Source organism: Rhea pennata, unplaced genomic scaffold, assembly GCF_028389875.1.
Source record: "Rhea pennata isolate bPtePen1 unplaced genomic scaffold, bPtePen1.pri scaffold_40, whole genome shotgun sequence".
Taxonomy (NCBI): domain Eukaryota; kingdom Metazoa; phylum Chordata; class Aves; order Rheiformes; family Rheidae; genus Rhea; species Rhea pennata.
In genome coordinates, this window is record NW_026907681.1 from 1,907,620 (window position 1) to 1,926,622 (window position 19,003).

At 45.8% G+C, this 19,003-nt stretch overlaps 1 pseudogene; it reads right to left on the reverse strand.

The window, feature by feature from the left end:
- Positions 1 to 2,463: 2,463 nt before the first annotated feature.
- LOC134154757 (DNA polymerase epsilon catalytic subunit A-like) lies at positions 2,464 to 16,980 on the reverse strand (annotated as a pseudogene).
- Between the last annotated feature and the right edge of the window lie 2,023 nt (positions 16,981 to 19,003).

Consider the following 19,003-nt stretch of genomic DNA (forward strand, 5'->3'; position numbering starts at 1 on the left):
GTACATGTCTTCAGGGACTGAGTAGTCGTAGAGATTGTAAACCAAGTTTGAGCGGGGCAAGATCCAGTTCACCTGCCAGGAAAACAGACACACTCAGCAGGGCACCTTGCTTCAGGCCATGCTCCTCCCAACAACAGGGGAATCTTAAAGGGCAGCAAGGAGTTGTAGTTTGAGCCAGCCTTATGTTTCCAGAAACATGCTGACTCAGGAAGCAATCTAGCTGCCAGTGCTGGTCATTCCTAAGGCAGTTAGCGGGATTTATGCTTTGTCCACATTGCAGTAACTGTCAACCTGCTTTCTGGTCAGGCTGAGATTAACAGCAGGCAAAAGGGACTGCATTAAGGCGCATTAGCAGGGCTGGACAGGGAGGTCTTGTGAGGCAAACTGCCCGTAGTATCTGCCCGCAGTGGCTGGAGCAACTTACATGAATTCAACCAGCTGTTTTCCCTTGTAGAAGCAGCAGGGTCAAAAACATGACCCCCACCTTCCTGTAGACAGCTCCCTCCTCTGGTTTTGCAACGCGCTGATTGACATAGAACACTCTTGGGATGCTCAGTCTGATACAGTGCAGGTCGCTTCCGATCACTGCCCACAGCCTCAACAAGCCAGCCTGGCTGCTCTCAGCAATCTGCAGGACAGGGTGATTTAAGTTAGCTTTGCTGGAGAGATGCAACCCATTCTTAGCTCTTACATACACGCCATGGAGCACTTCTGGGATCTTCAAAGGCTCTACTACCTCTGACTTTGTTCTCCAAATAAGGAGCAATTGGTGACCACAAAGACAGCAGTGGACCCAAAGATTCATTGCTCTCAGCTCTGGCATCTCCACGTCCTGCTATTGTCCTACAGGTACAGTGAAAAAAACTGTTCTGCCAGAGGAAACGTCAGAGCATGAATGAAGACAGCTCTGACTGATCTGCAGGCAGCACGTTGCATTGTGCTTCTGAAGGGAAGAGGACACCTGGTAAAGGCTCAAACACATCTCTTAGCTTTGGGCTAGCATTAGCTAACAAATTCATGCCATTGTCTGACTTTAGCCAAAGCATTTGGACATGCTGGATTAGGTGTCCCATCTCCAGCTCATGGTTACACACAGAGTCAAAGGCTGCACGTGACCTTAAACCAAACAAGACTTTTCTGGAAGATGAGAAGTGTCACAACAAGAGGCTGGGTCTCAGATAGCAGAGGCAACCAAGCATAACAAGAAATTAAGAAAATGCTTGGATTGTACCATCAACTTCTTCATGCTCGCATTGACTAAATCTAGGATTCAAGGCACACTTGCCCAGCTCCTCAGCTGAGCTTGCCCCACACAGGGTCTACACAGAAGTCCCAGATTTGCAATCAAGCACAATCACTTGAGGACCTCACTTCCTTATAAAGCTTCTCTGAGCCTGAGGCTATGCAGTCCCACATGACCTTCAAGGAGGTAAAACTAAAGTAGGATTGAGGTTAGCTGTCCCTGAAGTTCAAGGTTTGACTACAGGTATTGCAAACATGAGGCACAGGGCACTGAACAGGCCTCTGTGAGGGGTTAAGAGTGGGCCTGCCTTGCTGCCTGGTACCTGCACAATCTGCCAGGGCAAGTCCAGGATGCCGCGTGCCATCCTGTACACGTAGCTGCTCAGTCCTTTGGAGAGGGTATCACGGATTATGCCTCCGCCTGTCATCACTCCACCATCCTCCAGGCGCCGCTTCTTCCGATGCTCCTGGTGCTGCCGAGCCTGCAGCTCCCATTTCTTCTTGTGCTAGCACAGCCAGACCAGTTGTTCTTCCTAATCAGAGAGAGAGTACATGAACAGGAACCACAGAAATTAGCACGCATCTCCTACACATGAGGATCAAGCACCATAAAGCCGAGCCCTTCCACCTTCAGATCCTGATCATGTTACTGGCATAGCTGTGAAGTTGCCATTGGCCTGACTTTCTCTGCTAGTGGGACTCTCCCGGTAACATTTCCCTTTGTAGTTTTCAGTCATAGAAGCGCAGACGGTTTCAATAAACATACAGCTTGCTACGCCCTGTTCCCTAGCTAGCTAGGCAGATGATCATACTCCTAGGATGTTTCCTGGATTCCTCCTGCCCAGTCTACTTCACTTACCTTAGTAGTGCCCATGGCAGCAGGTGGGTCCAGGATCTCTCGCCAGGACTGCAACAGTTCCAGATACTGGGACATCTGCTGGCTTTCCTCTGCTGTACGGACCCGCTTCCGTTTATTTGCAACTGGAACCAACGGCTGAAGGGGCTTAGCAGCCCCCAAATCCTCTACGTCTCCAATCTGGGAGCTCGGTGTTCCCCCCTGGTGCTGGTTAGCAAGGACCTGAGAGAAACGACAGCAGGAAGTTTTGGGTGCTGAGGACACAGTATCAGCAAGAGAGGCCCATCAGCACAGCCAGCTACTTTCTCTCACTCTTATTACCTGTCTCTTGCCTTCAGAAGTGAAGAGCTCATTCATTTTCTTTTGTCTGTGCACTCCCCGGAGTCTTCTAGCTTGCGAGACATGGAACAGATCTCTGAGATCAGCTCAAACAGCTCTCAGTCAGGCATGTTGGCAGCCTGAAAAAAGGAACAAGGGGAAAAAAATCACTATCAGGAACCTAATGATCAAACCTCATTGCTATTATATACATGGAACATTTAAACCGATTGATATGGCTGTCTTTATGAGGAGTTTGTGAGCAATCTCTGCTCCAGTTGCCAACATGACCTATGGAACATAGAGATCACGGACATGAGGTCTGCATCAAAACTCCTGCTGTGAATGCAATACTTTGAAATGATGTTGTACGGCAAACTCTTAGTGGGCCCAGCTCTGTAGTGCCAGATGCAAAATACAAAGGGGAAGTGCTCCCAATAAACTCCCAAGCAGAGCAGTCGCTCCGGCTTTTCATCTCTCCTGCTCCCCGGTTTGAGGCTCTGTTTTCTGGCATTGTCTCTGCTCTTGCTGGTTATTTTAAAGCTAATCTCTTCTGGCCTCCTCAGAAAAGATTCTGCAGGCAAATGGTTCTGCCATCCTCTGTCTCAGTGAGTGGCTCTAGAGAAAGTCCTTGGTGCAAGAGGGCCACCACGCTACCTCTGTGAAAGACGTGACTGGAGGACAACGCTTACTCACAATTAAGCGGTAACAGCTGACAAAAGTGCTGTAACAACAGGTCTGGTGCTAAAAGACCCTAAAGAGCAGCCCTAGAGAATCAAAGAGGCAGAAATTACATACAAACAGCCATCAGAGGCACAATGGACCAACCATTCTCGACAAAGTCCATCCTCCCTACAGTGTTAGGGTAGCTTTGACCTTCTCTGGCCCCAACCTGGGAAGACAAACATGCAGCGGATGCATATCCTGCAAACCCTACACTCACCTTGCTCTACAGTACATCCAACCAGTAATCAGCCACCTTGGCTACAGAGGCAGAGACCTCCTCCAGTGTGGTGCCTTTCAGAAAGGCCTCAAATACAGAAGACTGGAATATCTTCACCAACTGCAGCTCTCCCCATTGCTTCACCTCAAACCCTTTCAGTTCAGCCAAGGATCCATCTTCATTGAAGACTGCATACCTAGGATATAGACCAGCTTTTGCACAAGCTCTGTGCCAAGGAACACATCTCCCAGGATGCTGCTTACTACCCTCCTGCCAAAGTACTTCTAGTATTGCCAAACCAGGCAGCCACCAGGTAAATTAATCCAAGCTGTGGGGCTCTGGACTACCATGATCTAGGCATATTTACACAGCTAGAGACAACAACATCATGAACTACTTCACCTCCAGCTGCAAAAGCACATCAGCCTCTGTCCCCAACTTGCCAATTCTAACTGGCAAAATGTTCTTAAATGCACGCAAATAAAGGGCAAGAAGTGAGACTCAGGGTTAGAGGAGTAGAGAAGTGGAGTGAAATACTAGGAAAAGCCTTATACAGGAGAATGAAGCTTTGTTTGGAAAACAGGAGGGGACGCTGGCAAAATGGACTCAGAGGAAACTGGACATCGCTATCGAAACAACTATGACAACACACTGCCCTCTTTTTTTCTGTCGTGTTTCTTGGATTTCACATGCCTGCCAATTATTTGTATGGCTCAATACAACCATCACAGGAAGCTTCAGTGGAACAGAGGTGAGACTCAAGCGTACATTGCTTTGTCACCCCTCCTCCAGGCAGTCTTTTCTTCCTCAGCTGGCAGCGGTACCTGCCAGCCAGCTCCACACTACTGCTCTTTCCACTTGCAGAGTGAGCAAGAAATAAGTGCGCTTGCTGACATCTCAAGAATCACAGGAAAAAATCAAGGGCCCCTGAGATAAGACTCCTATGAGCAGAGTTCATTCAGTGCTTGACATCCTCTTGACTTCTGCGACAGACTCCCTTGGCATGCAAAGGCACTCACAGTGGATGCTGGAGTTCATCCAACAGAGACATTCAAGCAGAAACAAACATAGTCTTGTACGAACAGAGAGTGCTGGAGGACAGTGACAGTATTTTCTGAACCCAGACCCAGGTCTGTGGGCAGTCCTCTCGTGATTGCTCGTGCTCGTATTTAAGCAGGCTGCATGAGAAAGTCAGTGAAGTCAAGTGCAATTGCTTTTCTATACCATGATGGCACTGGCAAGATCCACTCCTTCCCCTAGATGGGGATTAAAGTGGAAACCTCTGGGAAAAGTATTACTAGAGGTCTGTAAACTTGAGAGAGGGACAGACAGAGATTAGTGAATTTAAAGAGAAAAGATAGAAAGAAAAATCAAAGTTTGCCTGCGCATCTCAGAACCAAACAGGGAGACCATGACTAATCAGAAAGTTTGAGAAGTGCTGTTTTACTGTTATCTTCAGAAATTTACTGTCAGATGTGTCAATTAAGGCCAGGGCATAGCTGGATTCAAAGACTGATCTCATGCAAGGAACTTGCCATTTAAAGACAGCATGATCTCGGTGGTATGCAGCAACAAGCAAACCAAACATGCTGCCAGCTCCAGAGGACTGGCAACACGGGGCAAGGACTAACACGCCTCAAATGTAGTCAAGGAAAAGGACCCTCAATCCCTTCCCTTGGGGAAGTGGTGATTTTTCAAGCTTTGAACTCTTACCTTTTCTTCAGCTTCTTGCCCTCCTCCTTGGATGCTGAGAGGATCATGGCCAAGTAGGGCCAAATAGGGCCAAGTTTGAGCTATGGGCTGTGCAGGGCAGAGTATAGCTCTGTAGCAAGCAAAGCTGTCAGCCCCAACGTCCTGCTCATTACACAGGGGACCAGAGACAAAAGACAGGCTGTCCTCTGGGCTGAAGCCAACTCCGAGAACAAAGATGCATACTCCACTGCCAGTAGAGCTACTCCCTTCACAAGAACTGCCTGATTGGCTTGCAGGCCTACAGAAGGCTAAAACATTTTCTTCCCTTTCACTGTTTTTACCAGACTGTACAGCTGGCTGGTACAGATGCCAGACTCACCTTCACGGGGATGTTCAGCATGGCACCTGGGTAGCAGATTGTCACCTTCGGCTTCTTTGCGTTGGTTGACTCGATGACAAAGTTTTCCGGGAAGCTGTTGGGAAGGACACACCAAATCCCATCTCTATCCAGTTCTAGAGGTCTCCTAAGAACGGAAGAAAAAAAATCACCATCAGGAAGAGATTGGAAAATATGCCAAAGAACTGTTCTCTGTCCACAAGTCAGGCAGAGGCAGTGTCCTTTCTGCAAAGGAAGTCCTAGTCATACAACACCAGTTGCATTAATAAGCCATGGCAATGTCAGAAACCTGAATCTCCAGAACACCAGAGCTTCCGCTGATTAATCCCACATCTATCCCACTGCTCCTCTTCTCTGCCAGTCAAATTCTGCCCTTACCCATCTGCTCACACTACATACAGGAGAACCTTTCTTCCTCAGCTCAGCACATACTCACCCAAACTGCTCAATCAGCTCCCTAGCCTGTGTGATCATATTTGCTCCAGTGAAGCACACAATCCCAGCCATTTCCATGGAATACCAGCAAGCTCTGTGAATGGAGGAGGGACAGTCAAAAGGCTGCAGTGCTACCTCTTAAGCACAGCTGCGGGGAAGCGCATCAGGTCGTACAGAAAATAAAGTCTCAGGGCAAAAAAGACAATCACAGCAGCCCTCAGGAGATCATTTTCCTTTTCCTTCCCTGTGATACTTCAGGAAACCGCACACCCTGAAGAATCACCTATAGACAAACCCTGCCATCCATTGCCAATGCTACAGGGCCTTGTTTAGCAAAAGTCCCTGCTAAGGGGACTAATAAATAAGAAGTCATTAGTAGGAACAAAAAAAAAGTGTTACAGGGATCACCTAGCATACCCCTTGTGCTTTGGAAGCACGTTAACAAGGTGAGAGCCTCACTAGAACAGCTCTGGTTTACAATGCTCCTTGCTGGAGGACTCCAGCAATGACCACAGGTGAGACTCACCCTTTACGCATGACATAGCCATAGAAAGAATTGAGGACACACTTGTGTGCCAGCTGCAGGGAGTCATAGAGGATTTCCATATTCTTGCAGTGCTTCACTTCAGAGGCATCGCCTGTCTCCACAGCCGCAGACAGCTTTTTCTTCCACACCTGATGGCAAGAGGCAGAGTCAGGACAACCCTACATTCCACTACAGGCAGTACCAATAGCCAGATATTCCCCCCACCTCAATCCTAATATGACACCGTGATCCTAGAACAGTATCAGTTATTAAGATAATTCCTCTTTCTTTCTGCTCTTTCTTTTGCATTTGAGGGGGAAGCGTTCGGCACAGGCATTATGCTATATTATGGAAGAGTCTTGCAGCATCAACTGTAACACCCATAGTTAGAATTACCTAATCCCAGCAGAACTGCCATCCTACATCAATTCTGTCACACCACGTCATATATTTCTTTCAATATATTAGCAACTACATTTCAGGCTCCTCCCTCTGCCACAAGACTCCAAACATTTGAGAACTAGGACATGCTGCTTCTTTCTCCTAGAATCAATCACTTCTTAGCCTAAGATCAACTGTTTCTCTGCTTGTCTCATCTTTCTCTTTGAAAAGTACCCTACACAAACCAGATTACAAAATAGTTGATCTGAGGATTTTCTAGATCCAGTAAAAGCCAAGAAAAACCCAGCTGTTTTCTTTCCTAGCACTGAAAGTGATTGCATCAGAGAGCTAGGAACCACTGTGGCAGCAGCTGTTTAGGATTCAGCAGGGGAAAAACCTGCATTTGCACCAGAGCTGTCAGGAAAGCTAATATTTCTTATTGACCATACAGATTGAGCAAAAGATCCTTTAGGGTTCAAGTTTTCAGTGAGAGGTGAGGACCTTCTAGCTTTGGCAGCACAAATAAAACAGAAATTCAAGCCCAGCACCTCATGCAGCCCCTTGAACTCACAGCGACGGTCTCTGAAAGCTCGTACAGTGTCTACATAGAAAGAGTTCTCTCGCTGGCAGATGGTGGTGACACGCTCCTCCACCTTGGTGACGTGGATCTGCTCATAAGCCTTGCGGCAATAATCTAGTAAAGGGAATAAACAGAGAAAGCTTTCTCGGAGATCAGTGCCCCACTATGGATGGGAAGGATGAACACAATGGCATCGGGCAAACCACACAGATCCACAGATCTGAAGCTTTCAAGGCACCAGTCTGAGAAAAATTCCATCAATGCAAATAAACATCATACCTAGGAAAGCAAGGAAGCAGACCTGCTACACAGGCAAGGGCAGGAAGATACTAATGTGGGGAGAAACAGCACCTCTCTATAGAGATGCAGAGGTGTGTGTGGGAAATAAATTGCCCATGAGGGCTCATCCACAAATTCAGGCTCTGCTCAGAGCTCCCACTAGCTAGATGCTTCTGCTGAGTAGTATCACTTTAGGAGCAAAAAGTGAAAGGATATCGAAACGTGTTTCACTGGCATGCTTAATGAGCGCTCATTAAAGAACAACAACAAAAAAACCCAAACAAAATATCACCTTCCATGTGTCTCAGCTCAGATACATGACTTTCAGTGAGAAAAGAGAAACACTGAGACAAAAAACAGCACTTGCCTCCTCCTCAAAAAACGTACAGGAATTGGTTGGGATCCTAGGGGAAAACTGTTGCAGCATGAAACCGAGATCAAATTCAGTCTGAGTCAGCATGAACTAAGTAGCCCCAGACCTGAGAGAGAAGTAATTAATGATGTGTTTGTAGTCTAGGCAGCAAAAACCTGCTCCAGATAATGCCATTTATTTTCACCTGCCAGTTGCTTCTTCTCATACTTGGCCTGCTCTTCATGGGAAAGCTCGTGGAACGCCCAGGGTGCTCCATCTGGATACAGAGGAGGAAACTTCTCAGGCTCCAGTCGTTGCTGGATGCGGTGATACTCGCTGCGGCTTGCAGGCACTGCAAAGGAAAAGCAACTAGGAGCTTTCCAGGGGAGGAACAGGAAGTGGTCTCTGTGTCTTCAGCTCACGCTGCAAGCTCTATCCATGCTGCAATGCAACAGGGAACTTGACAAAGCAGACAGCAGAATTACACTTACTGAATTCTCCTCTCCACTGCCAAGTCATCCGGCACTGACGATTAGCACCTGGCTTGTTGAAGTCACAGGCAGCACCCATGGCCTCATCCACCATTGCTGAGGGCTGGACACAGGTCAGACACACCCATGTTAGAGAAAACAGAACCGTCTCCAGTGACATATGCCAGAAGGAATCGATGTTGGGTATTAGAAGAACACAAATGTGAACATCACAGAGGTGATGTTCAGTAAGTTTTCCTTTCTAGAAGCTTTTCAGAACACAAGTTATAGCAAAAACAATGACTATTCTTTGGAAGAAGCCAGCTAAAGCTATTGCTCTACCTTGGACAGACCTTTCGGCTCTGTACACCTGCCAACTGTAACAGCCTGACTGGATTTCAAACCGAGCCTTATTTTATCCCCCTGTCCAGGGCAGAAAGTTTATTGTTTGCCGCTAAGGGGATCAAATCGGAGGGACCTCCTAGACCATCTGCAAGACAAAACAGAAAACACCTTCCTGACTGGACTGAGGTTACCCACCTGCAACCTGTTGGTCAGAATGATGTTGGGGTACATGGCCCCTATATCTAAATGGTAGATAAGGGGGCATTCAATTCCGTTAGGAACATCCTTCAAGGAATTCAGCTTGACTTTGATTTCATCACAAGCCTGCGGGGAGATGTAAAAAAGTAAAATTCAAACAAGAAGGAACTAATGATGCAGTCACATACGCACTATATTTGGTCCTTTACTTCCGACATGCACAGAGACACCTCCCACTGATTCTGGGAAACAGAGGAAGAGTATGAAAAACTAAAGGAACAGGATTAAGAAGAGTGGCAGTGGCGAGTCTTCTTTAGCCACCAATCTTTAAGGTTTTCTTTTGGACCTCCAAGGTAGGTTTCATCTACACTGCAAATGTCTACAGATAAGTTTCTCCTGTCTCTCTCCATGGAGTATAAAATGAGTCTAAACAGGCATCTTTAACATGTGGTGTCTCACCAGACATATTCAGGATGAGAAAAATCAGCCTTGCCTCCAGCCTATGCCAGTTCTTTATTAATATGGGAAATAAGGCACAGATGGACATGGGGCAGAACTCAAAGCTGAAGAAAGTTGTTATACAACACCAGGCTTGGACCTAAAGGACCGAGGCTTGCCTAAAGAAATGTGCTGCAACTCCACCCTCACAGTTCTGCTCTCCTTGGAAAGCCCAGTCATGCCTCTGGCCCTGCAGGCTGAGGCAGGACAACAGACCTCCTGGAAGCTGGTGACTTGATCCAATGGCAAACCTTCTTCCTCTTCGACAGCATGCCGGAGCGTCTTCTCCACATGCTGCACCAGGAAGTTAAAGGCAGAAGGATTCTGCAAGGATACAGGAATGATACCGAGACCTCTTCTAGCCCTGACACCCATCCTCGCACACTGCCTAGGGAAGGGGGGCAGGGGGTGACAGCTTCTGCAAGATTATCCATGCTCCAGCGTAGCTTCGGCGATCTTTGAAAACAGGTTCACTACTTAGCAGAGCATGTCTCAGTATGGGTAGAGAGCAGTTCATCTCATCTGAAGGGCAGATGGCTGAAACAGGTCAGCTGAATGGCATCTTGAAATGCCCCTTCGTTCACTGATCAGCTCCAATGTCAGCAGGCAGATAATGTTGGCCAATTAGCTGGCTGACCTCCACAGGCAGCTTGAGCTCTCTAGAACTGAAGGACAGTGGCTTTCTGCTAAGAACCCTACAACTCACAAAAGCCTACACCACTCGCACTAGGGCAAAACACAAAGCAGAGAAGAGATGGTGGCTGCTACCCAGCCCTTGGAGTTCTCCTGCAAAGGAGGCTATATAGGGCAGCTAACAAGAAGAGAAGATTGCATGCATGTTCCAGAGTGCAACACTTATGGGGCTGACCTAGCAGTCAACTGCTCACACATCTAAGGCTCTAAGGGGCCAAGGATTTAGATTTAAGGTCCTTCTAAATTCACAGTGCACGTTCCCTTAAGATCATTCACGAGATTAAGGCCACTAAAACAAGCAGCACTGAGGTATGGTGTATCACACAGCAAAGATGGAAGTTGCCTCTAAAACTTACAATCTAGACAGTAGCACCAACCAGAAACAGGTAAAAGAGGCCAAAAGAAGCTTGGCTTGAGTGGGAGAAGGACAAAGATATAATCCTGATGAGACAAAAACAGTCATCTCTGTCAACAACCACTGGCTGAAAGAAAATTAAAACCCCCCCAAAAAAAGAAAAACCCTACAACCAACCAATAAACAAAGTAAACAAACCCACTCAACAGCAATGAACCACTCTCCTTGCTGTAACACTGTCTTTACCCAATAGCCAGTCTGAGGTCATGAAGAGCAACTTCTCCAACCCTTCCCACCTAAACTCTAAGCAGGTTCATGCACTCAAGCCATAAATTAGGTATCAGTTTTATAACAGGTATTGCTATTGGGTATCCCCCAAAAGAACAGAGGATGGTAATTCCAGTTGGAGGGTTATTCCCTACTGCCATGTTCTCCAGAAAGAAGAGAAAGAGCATCATTGCATTACCATTTTAAAGCCTCTGTCGCAACACCTTGATTGTGTCCTTACCTTTTTAAAGCGGCAAGGGATGTCACTGCGAAAAACCCCAGGTTCCAGAGCTTCCACCTGGCCTCCTACATGCGTCTCCGAGTCCAGCACGTGGCCATCATCTGTAAGTTTGCTGAACTCCTGCTCCTGCTTGTTGCGGAAGATGATGTTGGCGTGACAGGCCTGAACCATCAGCAATGCCTCACACACTGTCCCAGAACCTTTTCTTAACACCTGTAAAAGACAGACATCAAAAACTGGACTTAGAAAGAAGCGCTGTAAAGGGTGCTGCTGGAATTAGGCTGGCCTTATCACCACATCATTGAACTTAAATGTCTGATTTGGTGCCCAACATGATGTGTTTATTCAGGCAGTATTGAAGCCCAAGGCAAGAAGGAGCACAGTAAGGAAACAAAACCAACTCCTTCACTTAGGCTACCCATAACTGGTCTATGGAAAAACAGCTATGACTGCTGTACTGCAGAAAGGAAGCGCATTTGGAGACTACTTTCCCTCCTTTCCTTGGGAAAAACTATCCAAACAGTAGAAATTAGTTCTATTGCCAATGTGTCACTGTTGCATGAAGCATGCAGCTCTCTGCCCAGAAAAGAAATTGTTTCAGGCATGCACTCACCTCATCAGGCTCCATGGGAAGGATGGTGCACAACGCGAAAATGAAAGGGTGCACATACTTCATATACATGTAATAGGTAGCAACTGCATCAGACACCGAACAGGTGGCCAGTGTCTGTTGAGGAGAAAGACAAATCAATCCCAGTCACATTTAATACAGCAGTTAACACGTACAACGGGAAACAAGGAAAGGTTGAAATCAGCAGGAAGATGCAAAAGGTATATTTCTGCATACAAACATCCCAGCATGTAAAGAGTTATCAGTCGGCTTAAGACAACATTCTGCTTTAACCCGAATTACATAAGCCAGCTCCGAATTAGCAGAAATGGGGAAGATGAGCTCACTGCCACATATCCGCACAGATGCCACTCCGGAGTGGTCAGGAGGCCACTCTTGGCCTACAGAGATCTCCAGGGCTTTGGCAGAAACCTCATTAAGGTGTCTCCTGGACACTAGCAAAGTACTGCTCCGTTGCAATGCCCCGAGTACTACCGTTTTGCAGAAGTGTAAATAACACAAATATACAGTGCAACGCCAATGCCAGAAACACATCAAGGAAATTCTATTCTTCCCTAAGCTTAAGTTCATTCAGGTGTCTGAAATTCAGCAAGATACACTGACAACTTCTCAAAGACATTGCATTAACTTAAAGGATTTCACAAAGCTCTAACTCAAAGGTTCACTAATACTGCAGATGCCCAGAGATACAGCACCGGGTGGGAACACCTGAGGCTCCTCCGTAGCCATCCGGCACATCTCTTCAGGGTCCAGCTCCACTGCATCATAACCCAGTTTTGCTTTCGCTGCTGCTTTCAGGTTGTGACTTCCCACTGGCAGGTAACTCTCTCTCTTCACCCACCTAGACAGAATAATGAAAATGCCAGTCGACGAAGAGACAGCCCTGCACTTCAGAAAGGACTGCTACGTACAAAAAGATCTGGATTACTCTAACAGGGAAAGGTGAGAGCAGAACATCCAAGTGCAGTGGAATAAGAAGCTGCACAGCTTTAGACAGTCTGCATATCTACCCATGCTCTTAAATCCTGACTCATACAAATTCTGCTATTCAAATCATTTCTATTGCTCAGATTTTTCTCAACCCTCATACTTCAGAGACTTCAAAGATAAACGTTTAAACACAGGAGGAGGTATCAGCAGGACTGCAAAGAGAGGCAGTTGTTTTCCAGAGTCTGGACACTGGTCCAATGTGAAAAAACATTCAAGTCACAACTGCCAAGACAGACAGCCCTCTCCTGTACACACACACACACACACACATACACCCCCTTCCTTTTCCTCTCTGTGCTAGGCAGGCTGTTGGGTTAGAATATGGCCCTGTGCCCACTACAACGGTTTGGTCTTATCCTGTCCTTTTACCTGCTATCCAGGACAGTTCTCAAACTCCCAATGACAGCCACCAGCAGACTCTATAAACAGAGTTAGTCGTTCAGGCTAGTGTGGACAAGACGTAACTTCTGTACATAATGGCACACAACGGAGTACCGAGTAGAAGCAGCACAACCAAAGATGGGGGTGCTAGTCCTTTCCTAGTAAGATGTAACTCATGATAGCAGTGCACAGAGATGGAAAAGGGACAGTATTCAAATACATCAACTGTAGGCATTTTATACAAATTTAACAGATAAAGATGCAGTTATACGGTACAGACGCAGCATTCGGTACCTCAGACAATCCATGTGGATGCACTGCAGGGCTTTGTACTCTCCCTGGCTGCCCTTCTGAAATCCAATCTCCTGATACATATTAATTCCATGAGCTGCTGCTCTTGCTTCCACAAAAGGCCTGAGGAGAGAGACAATGCAGAAGAGAAGAAACAAAGCAGTCCCTTTTGTTCCACCCCATCCCCACCCCAAGGGTTTCAGGATTGCTTTCTTGTAAGCTACTTAATGAGGAATTTTTCTTGTGAATTCTCCTTTGCTCCAGACCTTACCCGTGAGAGCTGGCCACAGGGAAAACTCCCTGTAGGGCAGAGCTACTGCAAGAAGGAAGCTGCTTGCTCACATCCTATACCAGGAGGCAGAACATTATGATCGAGTTTCCCTCGCTCCCCGAAGGCTTGGCTGCTCTGGTCTCCCTATTATTTTGCAGTTCTCTTTTGACACTTTGCCTGTTCTCCAGTTACTGAGGTCATCAGTGTACAAACATTGCCAAATCAACAACAATCTAGAAGTAGCTCAGCAATCCCTGGACCAACTGATGGGACTCTATAGAAGTTCGTATTTCAAAGCCAATAAACATAGCTCTGCTCAGGGAAAAAAAAAAAAAAAAAAGTTCTGAATTCCACCTCCTCCTCTTCGACAGTCCTCTGCAGGCTGGCGATCCAAGACTCAGCCCAGCACTCCAGATAAAGAGCACATAATCAGGATGTAAACAGGTTCCCAAACTGGCTGGATAGTCTGCGTAGATAAGAACGCATGTGGCCGCTATGTGACCTCCAGACAAAGGACATACAGGCTGGTACCCAATCTCACCTCATGGCCTAGACAACATTTCCTTTTAGAAACCAGGTTAGTTTTCATTCCTGATCTTACCAGTCAAAGAAGTCTCCATCGTATGTGACAATGATAGTAGCTTTGGTCTCCTGGACATGTTCAAACCGCCTCTGCATTAAATGAGCCTAGTATGCAACAGAGGATTAAAAAAAACTCAAAACAAAAAACATCTCCCCCACAAACACAAACACTCAGCAAATTCACCTCCTGCAGGCAGGCACTGGATATAATACAATTGATGCAGTCCTTCCCCTCTGCTCTTGACCTAGCTAGAACCCGATCTGCCTCATCGTCACACCATGAAATGAAAGCATCACCAGCACCGTGACTGTCCGCTGTGCTCCCCAAAGATACACTCTATTGGGTGATAAGCTCTCTTTGGCCTACAAGAGACCAAGGCAGATAAAAAGCAGCCTGATTTCCCAAGTAGAACCTACTTACCTCATCTGGTTCATTAGACACAGGATGGACCCTCACACTCCGGCTTGGGAGTAAATTCAAAGTCCTCAATATCCTCACAGACAATCTCCTTGTTTGTGATCAGATAGCCCTAGAGAGTTGACAAAGGAAGAGTTACTGAGGACTCAGATCCCTGCTACACCAGGGACAGGTTCCTGAACAACCGGAACACACTGCCTAAAGGATGAAATAGTCTTCCATCGATGCGATAATCCTTGCACAGCTTGATAGCTAGAGCTTTTGTCAAGTGGGAACGGCTCTTTGGAGGTCACCTTCTGAACAATTGCTTACAATCAACTAAGGGTGCCAAAAGGGAGACAACTTAAGGACTATACTCTCCAAATTACTACTGCCCCTCAAAGGGGCACCAGTAGCCTTAGCTGGGTTCTCCAACATACAAAACGAGGAAATCCTTATGCATCATTCAGACTAGACTTCAATTTTATTTCCACAGCCATTACATATAGACCAAGCAACTAGCAACAAAGCAAGCCAGGGACCAGACCGCCAAAGGTGACATGCTCGTTTGCTGTCTAGCATTTTGCTCCAAAGCATGAAGAAAAGAACTGTTGTTCCATTACCTGCCCATCAACCACGTAGGAGATCATCATGATCCGGTCTGTCTCTGCATCAGGAAACTTCAAAGGGAGTTTGGTAGTTTCAATGTCAAAGGCGAGAACAACCGGATCCTGAATATGACCAAATACATTAAACTCAAATCAGCTTTAGAGTATGATTTAACGAGCAGTTCTCATTAGATTAACAACTAATTTACCTAAGTAGGTTTATGCACATCTCAGACCCAGCAGGCTTGACTGTAGGAGACAAGGTAGCAACAGTGGTACCCACTGATAACCAAACAGCAAAATTCATTAACAGGAGAGAACGGAATAACAAAAGCTTCTCTTTAATGCAACAACCCCCTTCGAGAAAGAGAGTCATCAGGATTGACAGCACGTGAGGAAACATTGCGCAGGCAAAAAGCACTTATTACCTCTATGCCTTTATAAGAGAGGTTTCTTATGGCATTGGATTTATAAAGCATAACAATGAGTTTAAGAATCGTTGGGCACCCCAGGAATCACCTGGAACAAATAATGTACACCTCTCAGTTGGGCAGGAAGTGCTCACTTCACTAGATTCCTCTTCCTTTGAAATGGTTCAACTGAAATCAGACATCAGGTGTAGGAAACCAAAGAGAAAATTGGAATTCTCATTTGTACTTTTTAGTCTGTGTGACTAGGGGAATCCTAAGAAGCCCATGGGCCAACCATCCTAAGGAGACCTCTTTCCTTGACAGCATAGACGTATAGACATCGCTCGCCTGGTCTCGCTCTCTGTTTTTCCTCACAGCAGGAGAGATCTCTTTCCGCACCTTCACCAAGTCATCCACCACGTGGAAGGATAACTTAATGTAGTTCTGCTTAAGACCCACCAAGTGAGTTGGCTACAAAGCAACAAGACAGTGCCAGCTAAGGGTGGAAAAGAGTAATGAGGGAAAGGGGAAGACTGCTAACAGTAAGAAAGCGTTGAAAGAAGAGGTAGTAATTGAATGGAAAGACTCGGAGTGAGAAGAGATGCTAGCAAGCACGTAAGACAGCGAAGAACATGTGAGCTATGCCAGTTCACACCAAGGGCCATCTTGTCTTGTTGTCTGTTTCCAAGCGCAATCACCAGTACACACCCAAGAAAGAGTAAATGTATACTATCCCCCTCTGCCACAACACTCTTAATCTCCAGCCATTTCTAGCTCAGGAAGTTTCTTGAGCATCCTGTGAAAAAGACTATGTGCTGGAGCAGAACATATATTTTATTTACTATTACTATAATAAGCAATTACTATCAATAAGCAATAATTAGCCTATTCATGACATGCAATGCAAACAGTGCTTGAAGATTAAAGGTAAGCATACTGCTTCCCTTTACTGCTTAGCCCCTTTCTACTCCACTTGAGCTCGAAAGAAAGAAAGAAAGAAAGACTAGTTATTCAATAGTACAGCAGGCAGAGGAATACTGACCAGATCCAAATCTTCTTTGGGGACAGTTCCCAGCTTTGAAATGTTCCCTTGAAACTTCTTGGAGAGGAAGGATGACACTTCTCGTTCACAGCCCTGCAAAGAAACTGGAGAATGAGCAACAAAGCCAGACACTTCTCCAGAGGAGAAGACAAGCTCACAAGAATTTATAGTTTTATTGAGCCCTATGTAACAGGAGAGTAGAAATCATTCACTCTGGTTTAAAAATGGCCTCTGAAACTGTCCAAAATCATTGTTGTGATTTTGTTTTTCTTTTTTCAGTTATGTTAATAATACATTATCAAGGGCCATGGCCCTTGATGCCACTTCCCAATGGCAGCATGGGAGCGGACTCTTGCCCTTTCTGCAGTGACCTGGGACAAGCCTGGGGCAGCGTGGGGCGCGTTGACACAGAGCAAGGGGCCCGCAGGCTTCCTGGGCCATGGCCCGGGCACGGCCCCGCAGCAGGAGGCGCAGCTGCCCTGGGGTGCTGGGCACAGGGGCTGCAGCAGGGCCGGCAGCCCCGGGGCCTTGTGCCACGCCGATGCTGGCGTGGTTAGGTTTAGATACCCTAAAAAAAATCTCTCAGACGTCGGAAAACTGCACTGTGGAGGTCGTGCACAGGAAGCGCTTTCTGCACGGCTGTACGAACCGTGTGTTTGGGGTTTTAAGCATATGCAGTGTGGAAATCGGGAGGCTCCTGGGAAGTTTCTTTCTGGGCCCCAGCCAGCTGCGAGCCGGCACTGCCAGCTTGAGCAGCCCGGATTGCGTTGTCCTTCCGTGGTGCTCGGGCGGTGTTGGGAGCACGTAGGAAGCACCGCTGCCTTTTGCCCAGGCTGTGCTCTGTCAGCGGCCCCTTGGGCACAGCCCCCGCTACTAAAGCAAGCCTCTTCTGTGTTGGCCGTTGCTAAGGCTTTTGTAAATAAACTAGGAGGAGCACACTGTGTTTTTGAATTTCCTTGTTTGTATTCAGTTGAACTTCTTGAACTGGATCCTTTCTAATGACCCAATACTAGTATTATTTTAATAAGAGTGTAAATTACCAAAGTTGTTGTTTTTTTCCAGATATGAATGTCATCATTATAAGATAGATGGGATGTACAGGGTTTGTGCTTCCTCATCATAATTAAATAAGCAAATATTAAAGAAAAATGTGGGGAGAAAACAGGTGGTTAACATAAATCTGATTTTAACCAAAACTGTGACCATTGAGTTGCTGAGGACTTCTCAGTGGGGGATGTTTTGGAAGGAAGGGCACTTTCTTTCTCTCTCCCCAAACTGTACTGCCAGCCATCTGTTGATAATTATTGTCCAGTCTCTGCTGAGAACTTGTGATAGTTAATATTTCCTCACCGCTTGAACAAATAAGCGATAATCACTGCAAGGTACTTGACCACAGGAGTAGAAAGATGAATAGCGTGGAAGAGTCAGTGTATACCTTGGTTTGTGAAAACAGCTCAGTTTTCTATTAGTGATTATGACAAATTCAAATTCTTGAGGACTTGGAGAATGAGTACATTGAGTTACATAGTATCTCTGGAAAAAGTAAGTTAAAAGATCAAAATTATCAAAAATCTTAAAAATTCTCCATTCCTGTTTGTTTTGTATTATTTTTAATTTACATTATCCTTTCTCAGAGGAAATATTGAATGTTTATAGCTAAGCTGGGGATAGCTCACTTCATGGCAATGTTTATTCTCTTAACCTGTCAAATCTTTATAGTTTTATTGAGCCCTATGTAACAGGAGAGTAGAAATCATTCACTCTGGTTTAAAAATGGCCTCTGAAACTGTCCAAAATCATTGTTGTGATTTTGTTTTTCTTTTTTCAGTTATGTTAATAATACATACTAATAGGCTATGCCTTTAGTTCAAAGACCTGTAGGTTTACAAATAACAGCTCTTTCAACTTTGTAATACTCTTGATATGATAGCTTCTAAGTTTGTCTAAGAGTGGTCTGGGAATCTTTTTTTTTTTTTTTTTTTTTTTTTTTTTTTTTTGAGGCTTCACAGTTGGACTTTTTCTATCTCTACAGTGACAATCTCTGTGTTTTTTCCTAACACGTAAAACTCAAGATTTTAAAAACTTATTTCTGGACCCACAGAAAACTTCAGATCTTAGCTCTTTGAAAACTCACTCCCTTTCAAAATGCCACAGAGTACGTTTTGCTGATAGCAAGAAAAATGTGTGTTGCTATTGAAATGGCTTTGGGTAATTTGATCAAAATGTCATCAGGCCTGATCCATTTGAGTGTATACTTTATGCTTATTTTTTGGTTATTAACTTTCCTTTTCTTCATAGGTTTCAGTAGGTACAAGTCCTTGATGGCTTGCAG